The sequence below is a fragment of the Coffea arabica genome, chromosome 9e, assembly GCF_036785885.1.
Source record: "Coffea arabica cultivar ET-39 chromosome 9e, Coffea Arabica ET-39 HiFi, whole genome shotgun sequence".
NCBI classification, from domain to species: Eukaryota; Viridiplantae; Streptophyta; class Magnoliopsida; order Gentianales; family Rubiaceae; genus Coffea; species Coffea arabica.
In genome coordinates, this window is record NC_092327.1 from 28,529,456 (window position 1) to 28,555,072 (window position 25,617).

Genomic DNA, 25,617 nt, shown 5'->3' on the forward strand with positions numbered 1-25,617 from the left:
GGATTGTATCTTATGTTTTTATAGGTGGCTAACTCCTCTAGGCCAAGTTAGTAGCTAGTTTATTCTTAGGGTGTGTTTGGTTCCATAGAATTGGGTCCATATAGTATTGGAATTGGAACCCCAATTCTAATTTTTTTTTTTTTTTGGATACAATGATTTCGAAAGAATTAGAATAGAATTCCAATTCTACAAGGGGCCTAAGTCCATGCTTTCAATTCTCTGGTCCAACCTAATATTTCCAATTTTAATTTCATGCACAAATGAGTTAGCTCACAGACATAACTCTCTCTCATCTCCCTCCCTCAAGACTTCACTCTTCAACTGCAAATGGCAACTGTGACGCCCCCGCTTCTCCCAAGGGCGAACCCTAGGGTATCGGCGGGACGCCTGCCTAGCTCGCGCTAGGACTCAAAATTTCAAAACAATAAAACTAGATAAACCCAAAAGCGTACTATGCACAATATATCTAACGCCAAAAGAGTTCTATTTACATTCCCAAAAGTAGCTATTCAGACCAACATATTACATTATAATAACAACTAGCAGAAAGTGGACCCTAAGGTGGGTCCTTATACAAACCACCAAAACAAAAAGGAACATCTTAGTTGACCAACTATTACAAACTAAGCCTCGCTATACTAGTGACAGTGCCAAAAGTTTCCCCCGTGTCGGCCCCTGTTAAGGAAAACAAAGGAAAGGGGTAAACTAGAAACTTAGTAAGTAAACAAGGGTAAACACGTAAATTTCACATTTAAATAAACAATTATGTCACAAAATGTTAAATCAAAAGATATAAGTAACAACACAAGTAAGGATACAGGTTGGCTCCAAAGCCAAGTCGTTCGCCAGGCGTGACATCCTGCCGACACTCCGTCGACCACATATAAGGGTCCGTAGAACTCCACTTGTACTCCCACCTAACACCTTATCACCCTCACTGGCCAGTCACCTCACAAACTTGCTCGAGCGAACGAAATCACAAACTTGAGTTTGAGTCACAAGCTCGGGTCACAAACTTGGTTCACCACTTGAACCTACGAACTTGGTGACCTCAAGACTAGGTTGGACTAGTTTCGACCAAGCCCCGGCCGGCTCGAATAGTCCGTCTAGGTCTTGAAATCGGGCCCACAACTTCATCATATTTCACAAATTCACGAAAGTCACCCCGAGCTCCAAGCTCAAGGGGTTCAGCACCAAAATAATTCATGTATACACATCTCATGAAGAAACATAGGTACAAACTAGGGTTTAGGTCGAGTGTGATAAAGTACACCCTCGCCTAAGTCCCCCTTTTATTCACATCAAAACACATAAGCAGTTTATACACATAAACGGCCTGAATACTTACTTCAAAAGTACGTATAACAAAAATGCAAGGATCACGTCACGTATACAGCTAGTAGGCCCCACCGGCATTGTCTAGCCCGTCACCGTCTGAAATAGAAAATTGCATCACATTATATCACAAACAACTACTAACAGGCCTAAAACAAGCCAAACGGCAAAATTGGCACATGCAAGTGCGGAAACGGCAAACAAAAACGTAAACGGCCGGCAACGGAAACGGCAGATTTGGCACCTAGAACCGTTTTGATCAAATTTCAGGCTATGGTTACCGGATCGAAGTGCATGAGGTACTGTTGCGAAGATAAGAAGAAGGGTTACAACTTTTGTGAAGACACCTCAATCTAGATCTGAATGAAAGCAGGTCGAAATCATGGAAAACAGTACCAGAAGTTTGCATTTTAGGATGACAGACAGGGTCTGTTTGCTGGACCATAACTCCCAGTTCACAAATCCAAATCAAGAAATTCCAAAGGCGTTAGAAAGCTATGTCATAAGGCTAAAACTTTTATGTTTTGGACAAAACCTGAATCAATACAGAGCATGGGGAAAAATGGGTTCAAAGTTCCTGTCAGAACTGTCCAAATTCGAAGGCAGTTCTGACAACTGATCTTGTTTTGGTCATAACTGAAGCTACGGAAATCGGATTTGGATGCACTTTATACCGTTTCGAAGCTAAGACCAAGATCTACATTTCTTATGAAGGGGTCAACACCCCGTTCGCACGTTATCAAAACGGACAGAGTATGGTCAGAAGCTAAATTAAAAAACGTAACACAATCCAGTGTACAAAACAGGTGCAAGTTTTTTGGCTATAACTTGGGCTACACTGATCCGTTTGACTTGAAATTTTTCAGGCATATTCAGGAATTAAGAGGCTACAACTTTCATGTTTTGAGAAACTTCTGAATCAGCACGCAGCATAAAGAAAAATGGAACTCAAGTTCGGATTTGTGGACCGCCCTGTTTTCCAGATTTGTCGGTTTTGTACGTCGCAAACGCATGGTCTATCTCTATGCTTCTTATACCAGTTTTCTAACCAATTTTATACCAAATAATCATACATATACCAGATCCTAAAAGACCTACTAATGGTTCGAAATTTTCTCCCCAAATTACTATAAGATTTACCAAACACTAACCTTGACAAACTTAACAAATATCTTAACCAACTTAACCCTAGTCATCCAAACCCTAACTCCACAAACATTAGCCAAGCTAAACTAACCTAAGGAAGCCTAGGGTTTCTTAACCCAAATCAGTTTTTTACCATTCACTCACCAAACCAATGAAGCCAATCATCAAACACAACCACTACAAGTTCAATAACACAAGATTAGAGCTAACTAGAATGCTTAGCAAGAAACCCTAATCTTCCATAGCCTTAACCGAAATTTTTACAGCAATAAACCACTAAAATAAACCATCAATCAACACAATAATCACCACATGAACCTTACAAGTTCATAATCACAACAAAAACTTCACTTTCATGGCTTCAAAGCTTAATCACTAATCTTTAACTTCCAAGAGAGAGATATTTACCTTCAAGCAAGCTTTGTTGATGATCACACCTCAACAATCAAGTACCCAAGTGGCTACTCCAAGCTCCAAGAACAAGATTGATGAACAAAAGTGGATGCACCCAAGGAAATTTTTCTCCTTCTCTTCTTCTCCAAGGTTCGGCCCTCTCACTCTCTCTCTTTAGTTTTATTTTGTTTTACTTCTTTTGATAATCTTGCAATCCTATGATATATATAAGCTTAGTCAAAGTATAAGAAGATATTTTCCCTATTAACCAATCATATAAAAGCTTCAACTTTGCATCTTAGCCCTTAGACCTTTACTTTCTCTTTCTTACACTCTTGCCCAAACATATATAGAAAGTTTTCAATTTACTCCATAGGTTACCAATTTAATCTAGTCCAAAACACATAATCACACTTAATTGCTTCACTAATCACTTTCCCATCTTAATCACCTATACTTAAACATACTTTATCTCACATAAAAGCAATTAAACAACAATACTTTTGTCATAGGCAAAATTAGGGTTTTAAACCCAATTTAGAATTCTAACAAATCATAACACTAGAAACTTTTCTTCTAGTTTAGGGTTTTCCTAACTTCTAAACTCACTTAACCTATATAAGATGGATCAAATCCTACACTTACCCGCACTAAAACACACACTAGCATAACTAACTTTAATCCCCACTCGAACTTATGATTAATACAAAAACTAGGGTTTCAATCCTAACCCCAACTTAGGGTTTTCGAATTAGTCCCAAAACCTAATATTACCACACAAATAATGAATATAACCTAATATCAAATTTAAGAACTAACTGGGGCCTCACAGCAACTCTCTTCTTTGGCGACTGTGATACCTTTGTCTCTTGAGTAGGGCTTTTGAGGTGTGTATAAATGTTGAGGTTGAAGTTTGAAGCATTGTTTTGAAAACCGGATTGGAACGATTGGTTTGACCGATTGGACTACAAACTGTTCATAGCTCCGGTCCGATTCATTCTTTGGCTTGATTGGACTTAGAAACTGGATTAAACTGTTTGAATTGTGTGAGTTGAATTGAAGCGTTGAATCTGCAGTTTCTCTGTTTTTGTATATTAAATTTAAAAAAAAAAGAATAGGTTTTCCTCAACCCTAAAGACTAATTATTAAATACCACGTCTACTCAGTTTTTCTCATTTTTTGCCTCTTTTTAAGTTTCATCTCTATTTTTTATTTTCTTGACTTCTTCCAAACTCCAAACTTATTTTTTTAAGTTGCAATCTCTAAATCCCAAAAATATGAATTAAATTTAAACTCACAATGTGTAATTCTCGTAGACATGAATTTTGTATAATTTCAGAATATTGTAGTATTTTTGGGCTGTATTTAAGATTTTTTTGATAGATACAATTGAAATTAAAATGAAATTTATTTGTTTCAACTTATAATTTAAAAAATTTATTTGTAAAAATCCAAGCTCTTTGAAAATATTAAACTTTTCATCATATAAAGTCTTAAATTAGTTCATTGCATGTCTTATTTTGTGCCTATATATTTAAATAAATTATTTTTAAAAAATTCATTGAATCAAGGTTGAACCAATCTGACCGATTATACCTTGATCTGAACATCTTGTCAGTTCAATTAATGGTCCGAATTTCGAAACATTGGTTTGAAGTCAATAGAATTGAACGGTTTACTATGCAAATAAGAAAAATTTTGTTTAGAAGAATATAAGAGTTGATGGAAGTATACTATTTATGTCACTTTTTCCAATTCTTCCTCCTCTTTCCTTTTCTTCTTTCTCTAACTATTCTTTCCTCTTCTCGTTCCATTCTAATTGAGAGCTAATCTTGAGGATCAAAGGCTATCTGAGTGGGAGAAAAGCTAGCAAAATACTCATTTTGGAAAACTAGCAAAGGTAATTCCAATTTCTTTGAGTTATTATGGTTATTTTAGTTTAAATGTTAAGTTAGTGAGCTGGGTCTTGAATATGGATGGATCCTTAATGGGTTTTGTTGTATTATGGTTATCCCAAGTTATTTTGAACTTGTTTATTGCATAAATTAGCCGTCTTGCATATGGATCTTCTGTTAAGCTTTACTCTTAAGATGTTTTAGTTCTTGATTCTGATTGAGAGATGGAGCATTTTTCTTGAAGTGATATTTAAGAGGGATTTTTGGGTTAATTGTGGATGTTGGGTTGATTTATGGCTTGGGTAGATTATTAGTTAGAATTCCTCTATGTTAATTTAAGATCTAAGGGGTTCTTGATTTGGATTTAATAAATCGTTTTCAAGTTTATGTATGCAATAATATGATTGTGGGATGTAAAAAATGTTGATTTTGATGACTATGGAAGTTTGGAGATAATTTAGGTTGAAAAAGGAACTTGGGAACCGAAATCGGAAACCTCTTCTACCTCGAATCTGACCTTGAATCTGCACCGGATTCCTCTTTGATGTTTGGGCTGGATTGGGCCTCTACATAGATGCACTTCAGTTTTTTGGTCATATCTTAGTGTAGAAAACTCGGAATTGAGGTTGTTTATTGCGTTAGAAACTAGACTTAGAGGGTTTTAAGCACATATAAAGATCTCATCCTAGTTCTATACTTACAAGAATCAGTAAACCTTTAAAATTGACTATTGTGTTCTACTTGAGTGAGAGGATGATGTTTATTATAGGTTATTACTTGGGGTTGGTGTTTGCGGTCCTTTTTATGATAATTCAATATGAATAAGAGCCTTTAGGACTTAATTGAGTCCTTTGTTATGTTTAGGTGAGTTCTATTGGGACAATTCAGAATTGAGTTGGATGCTAACTTGATTGGTGAAGGTAAGTGATGCATGTGCTCTTTATCTTTTGAAAATGCAACTGTCAAACTCTAATAATTTTGAAAGCTTTTATTCATTAAAATGGCATAAGTATGTGTATATGTTATTGATTTATATGTATGCGTAATTGTGGCCAAATATAAGTAGTTGAATTATTATTTGACTGAGCTCTCATATAAGTTGACTCTTTGGTAGGACTAGTTCCTAAATGGTAGTTAGTATTATGAACTAGTGTTATGATGGACATTTGAAATGGGCTAACCGTGTGATAGTTAACACTATGAACTGTGTTAACTGGTCAAGTTAATAACTAGATATCCAAAATCAATGATTAACCTTATATCTTGAACTCATTTATGGTTATGAATATTGTGATGTATGCTTTGTATTTGAAATGCTTATGATGACCACATCTTTGTAAATTTATATGTATGTATTAATGAAAGTTTGAAATGCATTCTATATCTATCCTAATATGCTCAGTCCAAGAAAGAAGTACATGTGCTCCTTGTTCATCAAGTTGTTGCTCACTCCACTTATTATTTTGTATCGATTTCCTTGTAAGTATTAGAGCTAGAAGTGAAAGATTTGTCAAGTTCAAGTTTCTCTTCACATGAGAATGGCCCGTATCGTCCAAATAAAGAACCCGTGGACAAAGCCAACTGTACTATTTCAATACGAGACTTAGATTCCTGAAGATCTATCAACTTGTGCAGAATTGGACAAACATCAACATACAGCTCATTTGCGATAGAAGACAAACTGGAAACATTGTCACCCTTGGATGCTGGATACCGAAAATGTGTCTTCCTCCAAATAGTTTGAAAATTGGATGGTTGGCTTCTCCGCTGAAATTCCCTTGACTGCACTATCTTAGAATAGGTGTATGACCAATTAAAGTTTTCATAGCATTCATGCACATTCGCAAACAATCCTTTTGGAGTTATTAGCCTCTGAAACATTAGTGGAGCATGTGATTTAGACCAATCAATAAGAAGGAGACACAGATTACAGAGTGATCCAAGACTTGCATCCACGTGAAAGAGCACTAGGAGGTCATATGCAACCAAGCATGTAGAGCTGCACTTGAGAAGAATCCCACCTTCCTATGAGAAATATTCACTTGTTTTTTCGTTGACCATGTTTGTTTGTTTGTTTGTTCTATATAATTAGTGGAGTTAGTGAAGTTAGTAGAGTTAGTGGAGTTGTTTTGAACTCTATAAAGAGCTTTTCATGTTATGAGTTGAGTATGATCTTTACAAAAACAATAAAGTCTAGTGCTTTGCTTCTCTTATTATCTTTTTCAATAATTGTATCGGTGGCACCAGAGCCAGGTTCATGAGTGAAAACAAAAGTGAGTTATGAGAATTGTGTTGGTAAGTCACGATGACCACTGACAACTTTGTGCAACCGGCAATTCGCTGCTTTGATGGTCACTATGATCATTAGAGCATGCTAATGGAGAACTTCTTGAGCTCCAAGGAGTATTAACAAGTTGTTGAATCTGGAGTAGCAAAGCCAAAAACTGAAGTAATATTGTCAAAGATGCAGAAAACAAAGTTGGAAGCATTGAAGCTGAAGGATCTTAAAGCCAAGAATTACCTTTTTAAACTATTGATTGAGCCATCTTGGAGACAATTCTTAGCAAAGATACATCCAAGCAGATTTGGGACTCCATGAAGAAGAAGTATCAAGGAAATGTGACGGCAAAACAGGTGCAGCTTCAAGCTCTTAGGTCCGAATTTGAGACTTTACGCATGAAGTCAAGCGAATTGGTCACAGACTATTTCGCAAGAACAATGGTAATCGCTAACAAGATGAGGATCCATTGAGAGAATTTGGAAAACGTCACTATTGTTGAGAAGGTCCTTCGATCGATGACAACAAAATTTAATTTTGTTGTATACTCTGTAAAGGAATCGAAAGATATTGATGCACTTTCAATTGATGAGTTGTAGAACTCTTTGCTAGTTCATGAGCAAAAGATTAACCAGCAAGAGAAAGAGGAGCAAGCATTGAAGACTTCAACAGAAAGTCACCCAACGTCGAGAGGATATAGAAGACAAGATAGAGGCAGAGGAAACAATGATCATGACAAACAACAACAACACCAACACCAAGAAAATTAGTTTTAAAAAAGAGGATGAGGATGAGGAGCCATCAATCAACAACTCATAGGCTAAAGTCAATAGACAAGTCTAATATTGAATGCTACATATGTCATAGGTATGGTTATTATCAGTCAGAATATTGAACTAATTTGAATAGACAAAATGGAGAAATGACTAATTTTGCAAAAAAAGAAGAAGAAATATCTCTTTTGATAGTGTATCACATGAGTGAAGAAACTCAACAAAACATGTGAAATTTAGACACCAGTTGTAGCAACCATATGTGTAGAGATAAGAAGGTATTCTTTGAGTTGGATGAGTCATTCTGTAATACTATCAAGTTCGGTGATAACTCTACAATTTTTGTTATGAAAAAAGGAAGGGTAACTATCCAAATTAAAGGAAATTCTACTTGCACTATCACTGATGTTCTTTTTGTTCCAAATTTAAAGACTAACTTGCTTAGCGTGGGTTAGTTGCTAGAAAAGGGGTACAAGATTGTTATCAAACATGGAGTATGTTAGGTTCGAGAAGCAAATTTGAGTTTAATTACTCAAGTTAAGATGACGGCAAATCCTATGTTCCCACTCTATTTACAGAACTCGACTCATTCATGTTTCTCAACAAATCGAAAGATATGGCATGGTTATGGCATTTTCATTATGGACATCTAAACTTTAGTGGATTAAAAACTTTGCGACAGAAAAATATGGTGACTGGTCTACCTCAAATTACAATTCCTTTAGAAGTTTGCAAAGAATATGTTGTTGGTAAACAATATCGGGATAACTTTTCGAAAGAAAAATTGTGGAAAGCAAAGAACGTATTAGAACTAGTTTGCTCTAATTAATGCGGAACCATAAATCCGTCATCTAATGGTGAAAAATGTTATTTTATGATGTTTATTGATGATTATAGTCGAAAAATTTGGGTTTATTTTTTGTAGTAAAGATTTGAAGTATTTTCAGCCTTTAAAAATTTCATGACTCTTGTCAAAAAAGACGCAGGCAAGTCCATACAAAATTTTCGTAGTTATCATGGTGAAGAATATAACTCACAAGAATTTGTAAATTTTTGTGAGGAGCAAGGAATTGAAAGTAGCTTACAGCAACCTATACACCGCAACAGAATGGTGTTTCAAATATGAAAAATCGTGCAATGTTGAACATGGTAAGGACCATTTTAAAAAGAATTGGTGTTCCAAAAAGTTTCTAACCTAAAACTATCAACTGGATTATTCATATACTGAACAGAAGTCCCACACTTGTTGAAAATATGATGCTTGAGAAAGCCTGGAGTAGATGAAAACCAATAGTGTGACGCCCCCACTTCTCCCTAGGGCGAACCCAAGGATATCCGCGGAACGCCTGCCCAACTCTCGCCAGGACTCGAAACAAATCCAATTCAAACTTAGTCTAATACTAACAATAAAAGTCGGAATAAAGGTACGAAGTCATTTCCATACATAAATATCCAGTCTTACATCACAATTTCAAATTTACAATCACTTTTTTCAAAATATACAACATCCAAAAGTGTCTAGTCGATTACAATTAAAACATTAATACAAAAGTACCTCAAGTCGGCATTTGTTTAACTCCTTCCAATCGGATTCCTGTTAAGAAAAACAAACTAATGGAATGAGCCAATACTCAGTGAGACCAAGAAACACACATGCAAGCACATAATCCAAGTAGCAACAACAATTACATTGTAAGTAAAACTATCAAATTCGAATAATTCACATTTCGAATAGGAAAATAAACAGAAATAATTCAAGGATACTATAGCTCTCAGGAGCTAAATTTCACGTAGTTGAGTCAAAGTCTTGATCACAACTCATGTTGACACTCCGTCAACCACATAAGTAGCAAGTCCGTAGATACACCACTTTTCTTCGAATCCCGTCACCGTTACACCCCCTTACCAGACCCGCTCATCAAAGTTTTGATAATACTCGAGTATATCATGGCAATACTGCGCGAGTAATGCCGAGCAAGATCTTTTCAATAGATCGGACTCTACGAATATCTCATGATTTGCTAAGCTTATCGACTAAACCCATGCTGGCTCGATTCGCAAAGTTAGCCAACGAGTTTGGGCGTCCCCCGAATACGAATACGAATACGAACACGAATATAAGTCGATGAGCAACGCTCAAATCGACGATTCCAACTAGGAATCACAAATACGAACCACATATGCGAATCACAAATACGAATCACATCTATATTACTATGTACAAGTCGAATATGAATTCACATAGCAAAATACGAATATAATTTCGTTTGAAAGAGAGAGCGAGTGCGGTAAAGTACACACTCATATCAAATTTTTAAATTCACATAACGGATAAGAAACAGTTAACCACTTGGCAACAAATTCATGCACTTGACACTCACAGTGATTCAAGTAGCAAGTTCAAATAATGGTTTAAGCGTCTCCCGTGAGATCCTCTGGAAGGTCCTCTTGAGCGCTTGAACATTTAATAATAAACTATCACTTATAAATCCCAATTATCAAGAAAGATTGCACACTTGTACAATCTAAGAAAATTTCACGAAAATGAGCCTTAATTATCTCGTAAATCGAGGCTTACAAGTGTTTTAAAACACAAGCAAAATCTGATTTTCATCTTTGAAATCATCGGATGGAAGTAAGTAGGTATGAAATCGTGTAAATTATTTTTCAAAAAAACGATCGAAATCGAACTGAAAAGAGACACGTCACAATCTAGCCAAGATTTGGCCGGATATCCGGTCGGATTTCTGGCCGGATTTAAGGCAGAGAACAATCCAATTTTTTTTTCAAATCTCACCACCAATCCGGCCAACTATCCAGTCAATAACTGGCCAGATATACGGCCGGATTCTAAGGAAATAGTTCCTGCGCGAAAATTTTTCAAAAGGTCAAGAATTATCGAATTTAGGGGCGTTCTTGGAAAAATCACAACTCACTCTTTACACGTCCAAAATTGGAAAATTTGGTACCGTTGGAAACTATTTCCAAAGTACTAAAAGTTTCTAGAATACACTTTTTCATGATTCCAAAACGGAAAGTATTCAAAATTAGCTCAAAGTTGCTGTTTTGGGGCACTTAAGACAGGTTTAGGTTGGTTTTTGGCCAACTTTGAAAATTCAGCAAAATTCACTTGATTTGAACTAACCTTTGAAATTTGGAACTCTATTAGAGTTGCAATCCAAGTTAAAACAAAATAAACAGAACAAGAATCGGAGTGTTGAGCACCAAGATATGATAGCTCAAAGTAAGTGAAAAACCGAAATGGTTTAATCAAAATTCTAGATTTAAACTTCAAACTTTGGGACTTTGGTTAGGTATCGAAACGGACTCGGAATGGCACCAAAATTAGCAGTATTACACTAACATATAAGGGCTATTCCTCTGTAAAATTTCATAGAAAAATAGGCATGGAAAGCCGGTTAACAAAACCACTAAACTCCCAAGAAGTTCCAAGGCAAATCTGCCTTGGACTTCTGTTTTTCCGTTTTCAAGCATTTGGCCAAGGAAATTTCCTCAAACATGGTTCATTGGTATAGACAAGGTCTAATAAACATCCAAGATACATTTAGTAGGTGATTTACACCAAGAATTTCGAATAGCAAATCTCAAATCAAGATTGGTTACAAATCTGTCCAACATGAGGGTTTTCTCCCACAAAGTCAGTTTTGAAATCTGGTCATAAATCACTCAATTCAACTCGGAATTGAGCTTGGTTGATGGCGTTGAAAACTAGATTCTTAAAGATGCAATTTATTAGAAGTCATTTTCAAAATCTGTCCACAATTAGCTCATATTTGAACATCAATTCGCTGTTCAAAACAGAGCTCCCAGTGTAGATGTGAAGCAGGACAGTCATGTTCAAACGATTGATATGGACTACTCAGATGGAATCAGAATATGTATTTTATACCGTCAAAAAGATGGGAATGTCTAGTTTCTAGTGCCACAAACGGCACCCAATTTTGACATCCGAGTAACAAGTTATGGCCGAAAGAAAAAGACTGCCTGGGCAATCCGGGAAAATTTTCCAGTTTTGCTAAACCTTTGAAATCACCACAATTGACCAAACAAATCATGTTATTTTTCAATGAAACTTTCTACACCATTCATATAACATGTATACATCATAAAAAATTCATTAGAACCTCAAAATTGCGCACCAAAGTGCACGAACATGGCAGGGGTAAAATGGTCACTTTTGTTCATTGCACCTTCCTTGAGTTTCTACCAACAACCCAGCATTATTCCACTAATTTGAGCACTAAACCAACATTAATAACATCATAACTCATCAAATCAGTCCATACAACCATAGTGGGAGTTCATAGAGCCCACACATCAACTTTCCAACATAAACAAAGCTACCCACATGCATGCATGAGCTTATATGTGCAATAGAGCTTCCATAAATCAAGATTATCAAGGTTGATCATCACTTACTTTGCTAGATGATCAAGACAGAAATTTTCAGCCCTCCTTAGCCCAAGAAAAATCGTGAAAACAGCCCTCTTTCCTAGCTTGATGTGGTCTCCAAGGGATTAGCTAAGTGTGGTTAAATTTTAGTGTGATTTGGAGTAAGATTTGAGGTAGAAATAAAGAGTTTTCTTTCCTTTCTTTTCTTTCTTGTTTTGGCCGGCTCTTGAGGTGAGAAAATGAGAGTTTCAGCCGTGCACTTGAGGTGAGAAAAGAAGGGTTTTGATCTGGTGTGATGCTTCCATGAGAAACTTAAGAATGTGTGGCCAAAATTCACCCAAAAGTCAACTCTCTTTCGCGCGCGCGCACGCGCGTTTTGTGCTCGATTTCTCTCGAGTTTATTTCACTAGTGCACTAAACCTCTAATGCATTTATATTCATATTAATATTATTCAATCTTAATTGTCTAGAAATAATGGTCTTAAATCCCTCAATTAAATCGCGCGTGTGAAAACGAGTACCTTCGATTTGTGCGCGGTAAAATGAAATCTCCAAGATATTCTTATAACGATAGTATCACTAACTAATAATTGAATACTTAAGCAAGAAAATACCTGTTTTAAGACTATTGTACAAGTCTCCCATTTTCCCAACCTTATTTACTCCAATGCGTATTCACTATTTTCACTTAACGAGCCTTCAGAAATTAATTTTGAAACAAATCACTTTAAAAATCTAACTAAGCTATAGATCCATATATTTAGGTCTAACAAGGTTAGAAAATAATATTTGGGGCAAATGGCCAAATAAATAATTAAATGATCTAGAATTAAGAGTTTAAAATAGATAAATTTTGTGACTATTCACAAACAGTATATCACTTCATAATTTTGGGTGCACTGCGTATGGTCATATTCCAGATCAAAAGAGGACAAAACTAGATAATAAGGGAGAGAAATGCATTTTCTTGGTGTTAGTGATCAATTAAAGGACTACAAGCTTTATAATCCTATCACTAAGAAAATTTTCATCAGTTGGGATGTAATTTTTTATGAAAAATTTTTTTGACCATGGAGCGACAATATTATTAAACTACAAATACCTACTGATTTTGATGGAGCTGATGAAGAGAACATGCAACAATTGACAGAACAAATTTGACCAGATGGTTCAGATGATTTTCCAAGTTTCGAAACAATAATAGAAGATGAAGAACACTCTCAACATATTAGAAAAAGACCTGAATGGATGATTGATTATGTGATGACTAGAATTGATCAATCTGAGGACCCACTTACATATTTTACTCTATTTTTTTATTGTGATCCTACAGTTTTTGAAGAAACTATCAAAAATTCATAGTGGCAGAAGGCAATGGATGAAAAAAATTACAACTATTGAACGAAACAACATATGAGAGTTAACTGATCTTCCAAAAGGACTAAAGTTGATTGGTGTTAAGTGGGTGTACAAGACTATATTGAAGAAAAATGGAGGAATTGATAGGTACAAGGCACATTTAATAGCTAAAGACTATAAGTAAGAGGTTGGGGTGAATTATGGAGAAGTCTTTGTTCCAGTCACAAGGCATGGTATGATTAAGATAGTGATTCCATTGGCAACACAATAGTCGGCCTAACTTTTAGCTAGATGTGAAATCAGTACTTTTATATGGTGATCTATCAGAACAAGTATTTATTGATCAACCTCCTAGTTATGTGAAGGTTGGAAGTGAGCATAATATATACAAACTCAAAAAGACATTATACAGGTTAAAACAAATCCCATGTGTTTGGTATAGTTGCATAGATGCTTATTTTTCTAAAGAGAGATTTAAAAAATATCCATATGAGCATATGCTTTTTATAAAGATTGGAGATGGAGGGAAATTACTTACTATTTGCTTACTGTTGCTTATTTTTACTAGAAATGATAGTGTCACGTATGAGAAATTTAAAAAATCTATGATGACTGAATTTGATATATGTGATCTTGAAAAGATGCATTACTTTTTGAGTATTGAAGTGGTACAATTTGCTGTTGGAATTTTGGTCTCTCAAAGGAAGTGTGTGCAAGAAATTCTGAATAGGATTCAAATGAAAAACTATAATCCTATTAGTACGCCAGTTGAAGTGGGTTTAAAACTCATCAAAGAATCTGAAGGAAAGAGAATTGATAACACTCTTTACAGATAAATTGTGGGAAATCTCATGTATTTGATAACCGTAATGCCTGATATTATGCATGCAATAAGTCTTATCAATAGATACATGAAAAATCCAAGAGAGACACATCTTCTAGCTACCAAAAGGATTTTTTGATACTTGCAGGGAACCATTGAATATGGATTGTCCTACAAGAATGGTGAAAAATCAGATTTATTTGGTTTACTGACGGTGACTATGTAAGCGATCTTGATGATAGAAGAATACATTTGGCTATATATTCATGACGGGTTTAGCAACTATTTCACGATGTTCAAAGAAGTAACCAATTGTTACTTTATCAACAATTGAAGCAGAGTTTGTAGCTATAATGACCTGTGCCTGTCAAGCAATTTGACTAAGAAATATTCTTGAAGAGTTGCATTTTTAGTAAGAAGGAGCTACTGCAATTTACTGTGACAATAGTTCTGCCATCAAACTCTCTAAAAATCTAGTTCTACATGGAAGAATCAAGCACATAGATATGAGATTTCACTTTCTAAGGGAGCTCACAAGGGATGGAATAATTGATTTTCTCCACTGCAAAAGTGAAGATCAGATTGCTGACATAATGACCAAACCATTAAAGTTATCCTCATTTCAAAAACTAAGGAAGTTACTTGGAGTCTGTGCAGTTAATAAGTCCTGTTAAGCTGAATGTTTGAAAAACTTTCAGTTTAAGGAAGGGATTGTTAGAAATATTCACTTATTTTTTAGTTGACCATACTTGTTTGTTTTGTTCTACCTAGTTAGTGGAGGCAGTGAAATTAGTGGAGTAGATAGTGGAGTTAGTGAAATTAGTGGAGTTAGTAGAATAGTTAGTCGAATAGTTAGTAGGTTATTTTAAACTTTATAAATAGAGCAGTTTCATGTTATGAGTTGAGTATGAGTTTTACAAAAAAATAAAGTCCAGTCTTTTGCTTCTCTTATTATTTTTTTCAGTAATTGGATTACTTCCCTCAGCAGAAAGAGTCATGCCAGAAAGTCCCATTCTCATCTCCTCTATAGAGGTACTTTGATTTCTGTATCACTCTGAGAACTACAGGCACCATTGCTATCTTGCCTCCATCCTAATTAATTCCTAACTCATATTCTAATTCCCAAATCATTAGCCTCAGTTTATCAGAACTACTGTATGTAGCCTTTGTCCCACTATCAATTTAGAAAGGGCCAATCTTGCCAATTTCGTTGCTTGAAGCCATATTTTCGCTTGTGGAAATGATTTCAAACACTTCATTTCAGAAAAATGCCTTCAGCTTAGCACAGTATTCATCCCCTTATCACTAATGTTTTAGAAGCCGATAACTTTAGAATCAAGATAAGGATATGGATTGCAAGCGTGATAGAGAAGTTGTTCAGATCCAAATTGGTACCTCGAGTACTTCATCCCCAACTGGGATGCTATACGCCGATTGTACCAAAGAATGTTCCATTCCGCCTGTCATTTAAGCTCTTCATCTCTCCAATAATGCCTCTGCTAGAGAGAGTGAAAGACTTTGGATATCTAAGAACAAGCATGATCTGATCACCCTGTAAAGATGAGGGCTGTGTTGGCCTAATCAACAACATTCTTCAAATCCCGGCTCGAAGGGACTAACCGCCCAGCCCGTGGCACCCAGGGGTACAGTCCCTCATGCTGGCCGAGCGTGGTACGGTGCTTTGTACTACCATTGTGGTTAAGGAAATAAAGTTACGCCTTCGCTAACAGCTATAGCTTTTGGTGTAATGGTAAGCGCTTGATCCTGACAAGTGGTATCAGAGCGAGGTCGCGGGTTCGAGTCTCCCTGGTTGTTGTTGGGGGAGGGATTATTGGCCTAATCAGCAATATCTCTCAAATCCTGGCTTGAAGGGACTAACCGCCCAGCCTGTGGCATTTAGGGGTGCAGCCCCTTATGCTGGCCGAGCGTGGTACGATGTTTTGCGCTGCCATTGTGGTTAAGGAAATAAAGTTGCACCTTTGCTAACAGCTATAGCTTTTGGTGTAATGGTAAGCGCTTGATCCTAACAGGCTGGTTGTTGACTTCAACCAGGAATGGATTCCCATGGGTTTCCATGTTCACATGAATATTCTTTTTGTTGAGTACAGATGTTTTCATTATTTTTCTTTTCTTTTTGTCAAAGGATATTAAAGGCTAAATACGTACGTCCTGCTTGCAATTTTGGGTTGAAGTCAGAAGGCTTACTATGGAAATGACTATCAATCCTACCAGTGGATAATGTGAGATGACTAATTTGATGTAGTTCCATCTTAAACTGTTGATTTGGCAGAGTAAAACTTATAGGATTTAAGAATTACTAGATTTTAATGCAATTTTCTAAATTTCACGTTGCTTTTAATCTAATCTATATTCTTTCTAGGTGTTAAGCTTCTTAAAGCATCTAAAATTGACTATTCTTTGGCTAAACATAATCCCTAAGTCATTATTATAGATTTTTTAGCAATATAATTATTAAATTTGTCTACTATGCTTTTGGACAATGTTTTAAGTTGTTGGGCATGGTCATTTAGGTCAATTTGATTAACAAGAAGTATAAGTGGCATGTCTAAAATCAATTATGGAGTGCCAAACTCATTCCATAATGAAAATATAAAAAGATGAATAATGACGTGTCATGTGAAGATGACTACATTCTCTGAGCAAATTTGTAATGCAAAAATTTTACACTGTCTAATTATAATTGAAAGTAATTCCTGTCATTTCAGTATACTAGTTTTTTTTAGCCTCGCGCGAGGTTGCCCCTAGTGTGCGTTAATTAAAATTAAATTATGGCAAGTAGTATAGTGTAAAACACTTGCATACTTAATAATCATGATTTGGAACTTGAGTGAGAAATGAGGTGGGAGATATGAATATAGTTTTTACATATTTGGTGACATGTAAAAGTTTGAATTTTTTGGGTTATCAAACGAACGAACACTTATTCTAGTAATAGATAGTTAGTATGCTTTTAGAATATGTTTCTACTTCGACGAAAGTTTGCGTTGTCAAAATGTGGTGATTTGTGTTAGGTTTTCATGTGTGGTGGCAAGATTCTTTTTGTTTGTGGATACATGGCTGCCATATATTTTTATTGAAGTTGATGCTTGGCAATTTGGTTCATAGATGTGTGACAACTATTGCCTTATATGAATTTTTGTGCATCGACGTGGAGGCTTTGTTATATAAAATGTGGGATGTTGTGGTGAAGAATGTGTGGTGGGTAGTTGTTTATTTTTTATTAAGTATTTTGATATTAGGTTCTTTTGATGGGTGATAGGAATATAACAACATTGTAGTAGTATTTTTACGAAAGAATTATTTTGATATAGGAGTTTTAGAGCAATCGTTTGGCGAGTTTGAAATTTTTTTTGCATTACTATGAAGTTAAATCATATGCCTATTAGTTAGTTAAATGACAATACCCATGCATGGATTATTCAGATTGTGGTGGTAGAAAAAAGCCTTATGCAGCATGCTCATTAGATGGGACGTAGGTATCAATAGTACATTTTTGCTGATAATTTGGTAAGTAAGATTTGTCCTTTTTTTTTGCTTGGTTTCGTTTGCGTTCACGTTTTAGACTTGTGAGGTTTCTTTTTGGGGTGACTAGATTCAAGTGATTGTCTATTTAAATAATGTCCACGTTTTGAATGAAATGCTACAATTATATTCAACGTATTATGTGGGAAGTGGGACAATTCATAGATTAATGAATAATTGGCTAGCTTTTGGAATAGTTCCTTTTGACTTAGTAATTATACAGTACAGTTTTATTCAGTTAGTTGATCCACTGCTTGCGCTGTCAACTGATAATGTATATCATTTTACTCCATTTGTAAATTTGGGTTCTTTGAGACATTCTCAAGATTCACGCTTAGGTATCGATATACTTATTTGTGTCTCATTGAGTAATTATATGTCTATATTTAATTTAGTAATCATGGGTTTTGTAATTCTTAATTTTTTTGTTGCAGCAATTTTTGCTATTGTGATTGGAGTCTTACCATTGCATTATTTATTATTAGAGTAAGACATACACGAGTTCAAGAGTTTATTATACTTAATGAAGAGTATGTTTTTTTTGTGACAAGATATTTTTCAGTAAGTTTCTTTTGTATTACGTAACTTTTTGTCTTTATGTAATAATTATTTTTCTTGTGTTTAGGATGATGCCAATGATATTTGCAATATGGAAAGATTTTCTTGAGCCAGATGGGATGCATCTTCTTCAGATTGTGAATGAATATCCTGTTATTTTAATTTGCAGGTCTAAATTTAGTCATTTCCATGATGAGTTATTTATTATTTTTTCCATGCTTTTTATTAAAAGGGCATAATTTTTTAGAAATTTTTGTTTGTTTGCAGAGGTGTCACTTGCTACATAGGAACAGACCAAAGGTTGGGGAGAATATGTAACTCTTTCTTGTGGGTTAAAGCGGATGATACAAAAGGCATCCATTGGACTTCCTGGGATAAAGTTTGCTTCCCTATATCGGAGGGTGGTTTGGGAGTACAATCATTTGGGGACATGAGTAAGCTTTTGCTTGTCAATTGTGGTGGCAATTACGTAAGAATGGATCAAGTTGGGCATAATTCATGCATGTGAAGTACATCAAGGGTAGACATCCATCTAGAGTGCAAGTAAGTAGGCCTCTCGTGGCCTTGCGACGACTTGAGCAAATTCGAAAATTTATGGAGTCTAGAATTAGGTGGTGCCTAGGTAAGGGATTCGTGAATTTTTGGAGATACCCTTGGCTAAGAAAATACGCATGGTTGAACCACCTCATATGTTAGTAGCAGAATTTTATGGAGAGAATGGCTAGAATACTGAGTTGCTAAAGGCCTGGTTGCCGATGGAGTTGGTTCGACAAGTTCAGGAGGTTAACTTTCTCAGGATCAAGCGCTTACCATTACACCAAAACCTATAGCTGTTAGCGAAAGCGCAACTTTATTTCCTTAACCACAATGGCAGCGCAAAACACTGTACCACGCTCGGCCAGTATGAGGGGCTGCACCCCTGGGTGCCACGGGTTGGGCAGTTAGTCACTTCGAGCCAGGATTTGAGAGATGTTGCTGATTAGGCCAACAATCCCTCCCCCAGTAACAACCAGGGAGACTCGAACCCGTGACTTCGCTCTGATACCACTTGTCAGGATTTAAGGCAATATCAACTGAGTTGATTCGAGAAATGAGATCAGTGTGTGAGTTACCCTTTCTAAGATTGGCAAAGAATTGATGAAGCATGTTAGGGTAATAGGTATTGGGAATGGTCAAAATATGAGTCCATTTTTGGAATGTAAAAAGCTCAAGAATGGGTTCAAGGTCAAGCTTACGAAATTCAAAAGGCAAAAGGGTTCTCTGAGTGATGAAGCCCTTCTATGAAATCCAATCTAATCTCTCCCTAGCATCATCATCAATGAACTTGGGTAATGGAGTAGGTTCTTTTTCAGGTTGAATCTCAGATTGTGCTTTGGTTGGACGCTTTCTCTTTCCACTGCGTTGAGCAGTTGGCATAGCAGTTCGGACTTCAGATCTTGTCCTTGGTGACTTCCTGGTAGAAGGTTCAACAGTTTGTTGTTCCTCAGCATTTTGTTCCTCAGTTTGATGTCCCTCAATTTGTTCAACAGATGGCTCAATAGTTTGAGCAGTTTGTTTTTCTTGTAGGTTGTTTCCTCTTTCCACCACGACTTCCAGTTCCCTTTTTGGGTGATTTGGTGGAAGGCTCTACAATCTCAATGTCTTCATCCCTTAGTCTGGTGATGAGTCTGGCACCAGCAGATTCTCCTCTCACTCTCACTATGATGAAATGCAGAGAGTTTTTGTTGTAGAGTATGATGCTAATGTATATGAAATTGACTAGAAGTGCGGTATGGATTACAATGCAGGTTTGAATCGTCCAAAGAGAGTGAATTTTGAATGACTAGGGTTTCGGGTGAGAATTGAGATTTATAGCGTAGTTGGCAGTTAGAGGAAGTTATGAGGGGTAATGATCGGGCAAAAGGAGTGTAATGGTTTTGGACAAATCAATTTCTTGAAACTTGTTCAGAAAAGAGACGAATTTTGAAATTTGAAAGTAGGAGAGGATGAGGAGTTGCGTCCGAGACAACGGCTAAAAAATGAACTAAATGAAGAAGAGGACAGACTTATAACAAGCATTTTTTGAGTGTCGGATGGCCAAACGAAATGAAGCGTCCGATACTACCGTCCGAAACAAGATTTTCTAGAAAAGAGACTTAGAACACTGTCGGACGTCCGTTCATCAGGTATCGGACGTCCGATAAAGTGTGACCAGACAATTTTTTCAGGAAAACTTTTCAATAATGCCCAATTTTGTTCTCAAAAATACAAACTGATACAGTGGAAGGGCTTTTGTAAGAATGTGAGCACTTTGATCTTTTAAACAAACATATTGTACACAAATTTCATTTTTTTGGACGAGATCTCTAGTGAAATAATACTTTATGTCTATCTGCTTTGTCCTAGAATGTTGAATGGGATTTTTTGTCAAATTTATAGCACTTGTATTGTTACAATACACAGGCACACAATCATATATTAATCCAAAATCATTCAAGGTACTTTTCATCCACATTAATTGAGCACAACAGGCACCGGCGACAACATATTCTGCTTCGGCCGTAGATAAGAAAATAACATTTTGTTTCTTACTTAACCAAGACACTAAACAGTTACCAAGAATGTGGCATGTACCACTTGTACTCTTTCTATCTATTCTATGTCCACCAAAGTCAGCATCCGAAAAATCACATAAAGGAAATTCATGACATTTAAGATACCAAAGACCATAGTTCAAAGTTCCTTTCAAGTATCTCAAATTTTTTTCACAGCAATCAAGTGAAATTCTTTTGGACACGATTGGAAACGAGCACACAAACAAACAACAAACATGATATCAGGTCTACTTGCGGTTAAATCAAGTAAACTGACAATCAAACCTCTATACTTCTTTTCATCAACATTTATACCTCCTTCATCCTTGCCAAACTTGGTAGATGTGCACCTTAGTGTTTCAACTTGCTTTGATACCTCCATACCAAATCTTTTGAGTAGTTCCTTGGTGTATTTAGCTTGATTAATGAATGTTCCTTTTTGAGTTTGTTCCACTTGAAACCCCAGGAAGAAATTCAATTATCCCATCATACTCATTTCAAAGTCTTTTTGTATAATAGTGGAAAAATTCTGGCACAACCATTCATTAGTAGCACCAAATATATTATCATCAACATATATTTGTATAATTAGTAGATCATTGGAGCATTGTTTAGTGAAAAGAGTGGTGTCTACAATACCCTTTTTAAAACCATTTTCAATCAAGAAATCACTTAAACGTTCATACCATGCTCTTGGAGTTTGCTTTAAATCATACAACGCTTTTGAGAGTTTAAACACATGATTTGAAAATATTTCATTCTTAAAACCGGGAGGTTGGTCAACATACACCTCTTGATCAATAAAATCATTTAAGAAAACACTTTTAACATCCATTTGAATAATTTAAAATTCTTGAAACATGTAAATGCTAAAAACATTCTAATTGATTCTAATCTAGTTACGGGAGCAAATGTTTCATCAAAATCTATTTTTTCTTCTTGAGTATACCCCTTAACTACTAGTCTAACCTTGTTTCTTACCACTTCACCTTTGTCATTCATTTTATTTCTAAATACCCATTTTTGTACCAATGATAGGATGGTTTTGAGATCTTTCAACTAATATCCACACCTTGTTCCTTTCAAATTGGTTTAGTTCCTCTTCCATAGCTAAAATTCAGTTTTCATCTTTCAATGCATCAACAACATTTTTTGGTTTAAAATATGAGACCAAAACAAAATTATCCATCAATTGTTTAGAAGAGGAGCGAGTTCTTACCTTTTCAGATGGATCTCCTATGATGAGCTCCTTAAGATGATTTTGAACAAACTTTCAAACTTTTGGAAGATCCCTATGTGCATCATCATGATTGTCATTTTCTTTCAATATTTGATTGTCTTAGGGATCATTTTCTTTTGAGATCTCTTCTTGTGGAGCATTGTTTTGATAATGAATTATGAGTTTCTTAAGTTATTCTTGAACACCTACATCATCATCTTCACAATCACTCTTGAAAATATCATCATTAGATTCATCAAAAGTGACATGTATGACTTCTTCAATAATAAGAGTCCTTCTATTATAGAGTCTAAAACTTTTTTTTGTTTTCACAATATCTCAAAAAAATGTCTTCATTAGATTTTTTATCAAATTTTTCAAGATGTTCCTTAATATTTAAAATAAATCATTTGCAACCAAAGATTTTGAAATAACCAACAATTGTTTTTTTATCAAACATTAACTCGTAAGAGGTTTTGTTCAAAATAAATTTCAAAAGAATTCTATTCATAGCATAACAAGCGGTATTAACGGCTTTGCCCCAAAAATATTTTGGCAAGTTACATTCACTCAACATGGTTTGTGCAGCTTCTTGAAAAATTCTATTCTTTCTTTCAACAACACCATTTTGTTGAGGAGTTCTAGCAATTGAAAATTCATGTGTGATTCCATTGTTATCACAGAATTTCGAAAAATCACGAAATTTAAATTCTGAGCCATTGTCACTCCTAATCTCAATAATTTTTAATCCAATCAGATTTTGAACTTTTGCAAATAATGAAACAAAATTTTTAAAAGCATCATCCTTGTGAGCAAGAAATATCACCCAAATGTATCTAGAATAATCATCAATAATGACCAAACAATATCTTTTACCACCCAATCTAGCAATTTGTGTAGGACCAAATAAATCAAGATGTAAAAGTTCCAAAGGTTTTGAAATAGAAACACATTTTTTGGGTTTAAATGAAACTTTGACTTGTTTTCCAAATTGACAAGCATCACATATTTTGTCCTTTTCATACTTAATTTTTGGCAGACCTCTAACAAGTTCCTTTTTGAAAATTTCTTTTAACAAATCTATGTTGAAATGACAAAACCTTCTATGCCACAACCAAGGATTTTTATTTGCAACTTTAAGACATTTAAGACTAGAAGAATCAATATTTTCAAGAATAACTACATAAATGTCATTCACTCTTTTTCCTTTGAAGATAATGTTGAACTTTGAGTCAAGAACAAGACATTCATACTTTTTGAAAAGCACAAATAGATTTCTATCACACAATTGACTAACACTCAATAAATTATAAATCAAATTATCAACACCAACATCTCCTACTCCAACTGTTTTGGCTTTGTTATCATTTTCAAATATTATTTTTTCATTTGATTTTGACTTGAACTTGATGAACTGTGATAGATCACCGATCATATGCCTTGATCATCCACTATGGATGAACCATTTTAATTTTTTAATGATATTCACTAAGTTCACCTACACAAGAATTCACAAGATGATATTTGGTACCCATTTACTTTTTGGGTCCTTGAGAATTAGTATTATATCTAACTATCTATATGCATTTCATGCCACTTTTCATATTCTTTCTTACAAAGCAATTATTTTTAATTTGTCCAACTTGACAACAGAAACTACACATAGTCAGCGAATTACTTATATAAACAGGTTTAACAAATCTAATTTGTCTTCTTTTATAAATGGTAAATTTGTTTGCATTAAAATTCAACCTTCTCTTATGAATGTCAAAGTGAGATTTTGATTCATTTTTTTGAAAATAGACTTGTTTCTTGTGTTTAAGTAACTCATTTAGACCATCCATTCTTCTTTTCAAATCACCTTGTTCCTTTTGAACAATTCACAAAACTTTATTTTTCTATCAAATTCAACACGTAGATCAGTCTCAACTTTATTTAAGTTATCATTTTCAGCTTTCAGATTCTTGTTCAGTTTTGGATAAGAAAATTAATTTTCTGTTTTAGTTCCTTGTTTGTAGCATAAGAATCTTTCAGACCGCTATGCAATCTTTCAATGAAAGAACTAACATCATCATCAGATTCTTCATCACTGTCAGGTTGAGAGTTGTAAGTAGTTACCTCATCATCACTAATGGTCATGAAAGCCATTTGAGCAGATTTTTCTTCCTCTTCAATATTACCATCCGAGTTGCAATCATTCCATGTGATTTGAAAGTTGTTAAACTTTAGTTTTCGTTCAACTTTTTCTTCTTTCTTTTTCTTCATTGGGCACTCATTTATATAGTGTCCAGGCTAGTTACACTCGAAATATTTTTCAACTTATTTTTTGTTGGCCTATTATTTTCTTTTATTTCTTGCATTGTTGAACTGATTTAAAAATGTATTGTTAGGTCCTTCTCTTCTAAATCTCCTATTGTTGAGGATTCTTTTGAAACCCCTTGTGATGAGACCAAGGTCATTGTCATCAATTCAACATCTTCTCCATCCAAGGAAGTTGAGTCATCTTCATCTTGAGAAACTTTTAGAGCAATGCTCCTCCTTACTTTAGCATCATCTTTCTCTTGCACTTTAGACTTAAGGTTCAGTTCATAAGAGATTAGAGAATTAATGAGAGATTCAATAGGCATAGAATTCAGATCTTTGGCCTTTTCAATGGCAGTCACTTTACTTTCCCAATCTTTGGTCAAGACATTCAAAATTTTTCTATTTTTTTCACTTAGAGAGTATTCCTTTTCTAGTACTTCTAAGTTCTTAATGAGATCATTGAATCTAAAATACATCTTGTCAATGTTTTCATAAGGTTCCATCTTGAATGATTCATACCTAGTAACTAGGATAGATTTTTTTTGTTCTCTCACATTTTCACTCCCTTCATGAATTTTTCTAAGTTTATCTCAAATCTTTTTAGCAGACCTACAACTTTTAACTTTAATAGACTCATTTGAATTTAAAATACTGTACAACACAGTTATAATCTTAACATTCAAAGTGAGATGGATTCTATCATTACCAATCAACTCATTTCTTGTTTTTGGTCTTGGTCTATGAGTAGCATCATCAATTATGGAGACATCATATGGACCTTCATTAACAATAAATCACAGTTCAATATCAATAGATTGCAACAAGATAATCATTCTTTTCTTTCAATTCACATAATTGGATCCATTAAATATTATGGGTCTAGTGACAGGTTGTCTTTCAAAAAATATGGCATTATTGATTGTCATTTTTACTCCAAAGCCAATTGAACTTAATTTCTAGGAGACCAAATTCTGATACCAATTGTAAGGATCGAAGACAACCTAA

The 25,617-nt window shown here is 35.1% G+C and overlaps 2 long non-coding RNA genes across 2 annotated transcripts; one reads left to right on the plus strand and one right to left on the minus strand.

Moving 5' to 3' along the window:
* Positions 1-476: 476 nt before the first annotated feature.
* LOC140014543 (uncharacterized) lies at positions 477-3,053 on the minus strand. The gene is made up of 3 exons (XR_011821320.1): positions 2,890-3,053; positions 1,349-1,434; positions 477-675 (listed from the first exon to the last, which is right to left on the minus strand). It is a non-coding gene; the product is annotated as an uncharacterized lncRNA (long non-coding RNA).
* A 1,396-nt stretch (positions 3,054-4,449) lies between these two features.
* LOC140014814 (uncharacterized) lies at positions 4,450-6,982 on the plus strand. Its single transcript, XR_011821511.1, has 3 exons — positions 4,450-4,774; positions 5,634-5,689; positions 6,405-6,982. It is a non-coding gene; the product is annotated as an uncharacterized lncRNA (long non-coding RNA).
* Positions 6,983-25,617: the final 18,635 nt, after the last annotated feature.